The 6,259-nt window shown below is 33.3% G+C and overlaps 1 protein-coding gene across 1 annotated transcript in view; it reads right to left on the bottom strand.

The window, feature by feature from the left end:
• Positions 1-6,259, bottom strand: part of LOC119633303 (probable serine/threonine-protein kinase cdc7) — a 153,780-nt gene that overhangs the window by 25,121 nt on the left and 122,400 nt on the right. The gene's annotated exons all lie outside the window — the stretch shown is intronic.

Raw genomic sequence — 6,259 nt, 5'->3', positions numbered from 1 at the left:
ACCGTTTATCTTCTTGAAACCAGTCTAAGAAATAATGTTGTTGCTGCTTTTTTGGCCAATTAGATAAAGAAATAAAATGTCCGATAAAATGTACCGAACACTTCTTCTCTAATATCAATCGCATTTCTTGTCTGCATATAAAAGAATAAGAAATTTGGCTTTCAACACAAGATATAAGCGAGCTACTGTGATAGCCGATTTTTATTTTATTGCTCAATTTTCTGGAGATCCGTACAATGTTACACTGTTATCGTATCGTTATGTTTACTTTATTACACAAACACACCAATACTGTAGGTATGTTAATGTGCAAGCGGTATTTATATTTAAGTAATCGAGGTAGTTATGTAAAGCTAATCTGCGAAGTGGACTTTAGCAGAGCATTTTGTGAATATATTTTAGATATTAGTTTATCTTCTGCTAATGTGCTACAATTTGTTTATTGATCATATTAAAGTTTTAAATGTTATTAATTTTTTATATTTATATATTAATGTTTTATTATATTTATATATTAATGTTTTAATTTAATGAGTTTAACACTAAAACTTTCGTTTTATACAACTGATTTAATGTACTATTGTATGTTCGTCGTATAAATCATTCCTCCTACATATAGTTTGATAGTTTAAGAAGTAATATTAAGGTTGAAGTTTAGTTAAGTTAAACGAAATGAAGTAAAACGCAGCAATGCACAGGTAGACTACCAGCAATCCTTCACCAGAGCACCGGATAGTGTGGAAATTATTCTAGTATTTATGCATATGCTATGCAAGCCTCATCCCACGCGAGTACACATTTCGGATAGGTAGCGTGACATGTATATATATATATATGTCTTATTCCTAATACAACCACTTATCAGCTTAAAGATCTCTTGATAGCTCCCTAATGGATGTTGCTAAGGTAAGCTACATAGTCAGATTACGCTGTTTGGTGTTTCGTTTAAAAGATTTTCTCATTTTTCTCTTTGCTCCGTACTTTTATGTTCTCCATTGGTTGCTCATGTACTCTCTCTGCATTGCTAATGATTTAGAAACTAATTGTCGTCGGAATCATTTCAATACGAGAATCGAAAGGCATAAAAAGTAAGAAGAACCATATGTTGTTAGTTCTTACAATATCGCAATAATGAACGCATTTGAAATCGTTAAGCTTGCAGTTATCACATCCATACCAAGGCATACAAACAAGTGACCATTTGATAATTGAAGATGCTATCAGTAGCTTATTTTCTAAGCAAAAAAACAATGAAATAGCATTTTAAAGCAAGAGAAATTAAACAACAAATAATAAAACGAATCAATTGAAGCTTTGCGATCAATTGTATTCGATTCTAGTCTTCTTGTGCTATTTTCTCTTTCTTTTTAGTCTGACCTAATGGCAGAATGCTCGTAAGAAGCAATTTGTTTTAATTCAGTATTACATTTACTTGCAGAAAAGAAAAATATATATAAAAAAAAAATATCCCTTTTCTCCCACGCACTACCGCAAAGTGTTAGATTAAACCAAATAAAAACTAACGATTTTGTTTACAGTAGAGCTGCTTCCACTTTCTTTGAAAAAATATAAAAAAAAGAGGCGAAAAAGCAAAAAGCAACATGAAAAACAAACACAAACTCTCCAGTTGGGTTGAAGAGGTTTTAAGCATAACTTTTGCGAGTTCGTTCAGCTTAACTTAAGTGTGCATGTTTTTGTTATTTTTCGTATTTTCCACTCTTTATATCAGTTTCAAAATACATTTAAAAAATTGAAGCGAATTGCGTTACATTCGAGGACCAAATTTAATCCAGTTCATAAGCCACTATCTTATCTGCTTGAAAATGAATATCTGGACGATTGGTCGCCTTTTTTTTATCAATACTTGCTTACAGAATGGCTCGAAATATTGCGCATGCAAATATTAAACGAGAATTTTTCTATAAGAAGTACAGCCTTATTGTATGACTATTGATTGTTACAAAGGTGTCCTACCGTTAACCAAAAGTCCTTTCAAGGCAAGCCAGGCAGTCATCTAGTCGTTGCCATTCTGTTTCGTATATTTTTGAAACAAGCAAACAAGCGGCAAACGGAACACCTCGAGCAAGTCTCTTGGACTAGTAAGCCACGGTTGATTGCTTCCAACATATCCCGAAGCAGTTTTACTGAATGAATGGATGGATACATGTAATGCAGAAGAATGAAGTGATGTTATCTTTTCTCGCATTTCCCGTGTTTTTGCTTTAATTTTGTTGTTTGCTTAAGCAGGTAGTAAAAGATCACATTCTTCTGGTACTACTACTGTGGACACAATTCATGGATCTACCAATGAATTGTTACAAGATTTGTGACTCTTCATGGAAGTGGGACTGAAGCCGAGTATCTCGAAATGTATTCCATGTAGGCTAACTGGCCAGTAACAAATTTTTATATTTCTTGAGGTGTCAGGTTGATTTAAGAAGCATGGGGTGGTGATGTTCAAGATCCGCCAGATATTCTTTATGTTTTTCTTTTTTGAAGATTATTTGCGTTGTTGTTTTTTTTTTTTTTTTTTTGATACAATGCTGTTGTTGACGTGTTGAAATGAGAAGGCTTCTCTGCGAATTTGCTCACCTTGAGTATTATGTACGCAGAGGACGGATGAATAGACCTATGCTATGTATTCTACACAGATGGTACTATAAGAAGTAAGTACAAAATTTTCAATTATAATGCTTTTAGTACCGATCTTGTTGGTATCGTTTTTAGCTTAATTTTTAAAAGACTAAGGCGCTCTGTCAAAATTGAGAGATATTTATACGAAGCGGTAAATGTATATCATAATGCTTGCTAACGAAAAGTTTGATTAGATGTGTTTTAACCCCGATAAAAAATGAGATTATTTTGCTCGTAACTCTCTTCTTAGTAATTATAGCTTTCGCTTTTCTTTTAGTCAGCAAATAATGATTATTTTTATTTGAATATACAACTGAGGGCATACAGTGCTGATAATATTAAAAACATTAGAAGTGATTAACGAAAATAATAAGCGAATGTAAGGAAAAGAATGATAAAGATAATAAGGCATCGAAGTGAATGATTGCTACCCTTAAACGTGCTCTTCAGCGAATAAGAAAATAACATAAAAATTATTATTATAATCATTTCTTTTCCATGTACAATAGGAAGAGTTTATGTCCACATTGACGGCTCTGCGTGGCAGACGGGCAAACGGGTCGGGGTGGCTTGCTAAGTGCCCGGATTGTAATTTCACTACTTATGCGTTACGTTAATTTCCTAGCCAGGTTACGTTAATTGTTTAGAGCAACAAAGAAACTTTCCCACTGCTTTCTCTTCTTCCTTCTATCTTCTACTTCAAGTGCCCAGAAATACTTTCTTATTATAATATATATTATATCTACATATATGTATATATGGATATATGTATGAATGCATGTATATACATAAGAATATGTGCATGTGGAAAGACTTCATTTAATTTCTGTGTACTGCTCTTCTTTTTCATTGCGACGATGCAATGCTTTTTAGAGCAAGTTAGCGTTGCTGTTATTGTGAGTCTCGAGATAAAAATACATTGTCAACGTCTATCATGTAGCAGGATATTTCGTCTGTTGTGTTACCAAGCATAAAACATTTAAATTATGTCTTGAAAGAGGTATAAAAGAACTGATTACAATATATAAGTCTACCCATGTGCTTATCAGGCACATTAAAAGCTTGTTGTACAAATTAGAATATTCTTTGAATTTTTTTAAATCTTACAAGTTTTGTAAGGAAAACTACGATTCTATTATAAGAGGGAATGAAAGAAGACGCAAGCAAAGAGAAGACAAATTAAGAGTTAGTATTGCCACTTCGGGCCTGTAAATGAAAAAATTAGAAAACTATAATACGCGAGGGTGTGAGCCGCACAGAGAACCTAGTAACGAGAATTCCGAAAATAATTTGGATCGTGTAGTATAAGAAAGTTAATCGCATTTCACTGGATACTTCGTTCCAAGAATCAGAATACTCTTATTAACAAGTGACCGATCCGAGCACGGTTTCACTCATAAAGCTTGTAAAGTGCTTACGAGCTACCTAGGCTTTCGAGTTAATCGAAGCGGTCTATCGCATTTGCACCTAAACATATTTAGTACTTCTTTCGTTTGTCGCTTAATCATTTAACATTCCGTTCATCTTTTTAAGTTTTTATTGCAAACTGAAATATCGCTGCAATCTCTTCCCATTGCGCATTCGCATGCAAATGTCGCTAATATATCAAGTAAAAAATTATCGCTATAACACATAAATTGAGTGGCAAATAAGCTGAGCGACAACGAACAAATTGATTGAAATGTACACAATCCTAAGCAGAAATAAAATTGAAAATGTAACCAGCATTTCATCAGCATTTTTTCTGAGTAATTGTTCGCACATTAGGTACAGAAACTAGTTTTTGAACAAAAAAAGAAAAAAAACTTGCTGTTGAACTTCTAAAAATGCAACTTGAGCGGTAAGCATTTTACAGTTTTTCGCAACACGTAAAAAAAAGAAAAGAAATTGAAAAGTTCACCAAGTTTAAGTTTAGAGTTATATTTTATTATTAGAATTTTGTCGTTTCATTCTTCATATGAGTGCATGTGTAGTTTAAATTAAATGTAAAATATGAAAATCATCCAGCGGATGATTCCATGCACGAAACAGTTTTAAACGAAGTGCAAATACGCCGACAAAAGTAAATGTCATCGTCCAAAATCAATAGTTTACAAACATGTAAATATCTTGTGTTAGAAAATGGTCGGTTAAACAGGAAAAATTATTTTTGCTCTTGGCGTTCACTATTAACAACAAATACTGTCCGTTCTGTCCAATAATCGCTGGCGACAGGTCACTTAAGTTTTAATATTTTTAGCCGCTAGGTTTTTTGTGGCCAATTGCAGCCCTTTCTTATTCGATCTATTTATTCTGGTTAGTGTCATAAGTTAATTAACGTCAGGATATAGTAGAATTTCTATTCAGACGAGGAATGAGGCCACTGGCAACAAAAGTGAAAACAATTTTTCCAAATAGGAAAGATTACAATCCTCACAGAACCCATAAGCTAACGCAATAAAGAAGAATAGAATTCAATAACAAAATGTTTTATGTTATGCTTTATCGTGCCGTGGCAGTGATTTTTTTCAATAAATCACTTTTATTTCATAAGAGCACTCAAATGACAAAATACATAATGATATCGCTGGCATCCATGGAAACTTGTATATTGGCAATAAAGGCGTATTTAAGGAAAATATGAAAATAAAAATATTTTTGAAAAAAATTCAAAAAGCAATTATTTGTGTGCGTTTAGAAAATTCATAAAATTAAGCCATTCGTCCACATAATAATATTCCCGAGAATATTACAAAATCATTCCACCATCAATTGTTTGCTGCAAATGTATTCACAAATTCTTTAAAAACGTTTTGGCTTTGTATATATAAAGGTTCTGCCGCATATGCGATATTCGGGTCGAATGATCTCTTTTTCAACTTTTAGAGCGAAGTTTCTTCTTTAAAACGATTTAAAAGCGCCAGTTTGATGATAATAAATGAGTAAAAGTGAGTAATGGGCCCCGGACCACCATTAAATACCACGCAATACCCTGTTGTTAATTATATAATAACTTTTCAGAATAAGGTGTTATGTGGGAAATGGTCGCAAAAGTAGTTCGATCCGAACCATTCCTGATAGCGTTCGAAGGTGGACCAACACACACATCGCTGCATTAAATTTCATGAAAATGTCTAACAAATTGTTACTTGATAACAAGTTGATAACAAGAAAAGACGACTTAGACGACTGAGATCAATACAGGAAGTAATTCCGAATAGATCGATATAATGGAAAGTGGGTCTGTCATAAGTCTACAATGACAGGTAGGGAAAAAACAAATCAAATGGAAATAAGGAAATCCAAGGAGTTGCCTTAAAGATTTGACAAAGGCGGAATAGAACTATTGAAGGGTAAATTGTTAATTTAATAGCTCGGTGCAGGCAGAAGCAGCCATTCGAGTTGAAAACTAGTAATAAACATTTTGTAAGTTATTATTAACAAGTGATAGTGTCTATGTCAGCTGGAACTCTAAGCTAGACTGTATAGGTGAAATCTCAAATACTCCGATACAGTGCATCTATTAATACCTTTGGAAGCTGAACGTCAGCAACCTATTAGTTATGCTGAGAGATACGCCAAGGTTCGATATATTTCTAAACGCCATATTGGCAGCTTGATAAGAATGTACTTGGCTGAGCTAAAC

The sequence above is a fragment of the Glossina fuscipes genome, unplaced genomic scaffold (assembly GCF_014805625.2).
Source record: "Glossina fuscipes isolate IAEA_lab_2018 unplaced genomic scaffold, Yale_Gfus_2 2, whole genome shotgun sequence".
NCBI lineage: Eukaryota > Metazoa > Arthropoda > Insecta > Diptera > Glossinidae > Glossina > Glossina fuscipes.
The sequence above is the reverse complement of the archived record's forward strand: the minus strand, read 5'-3'. Positions and strand labels throughout refer to the sequence as shown.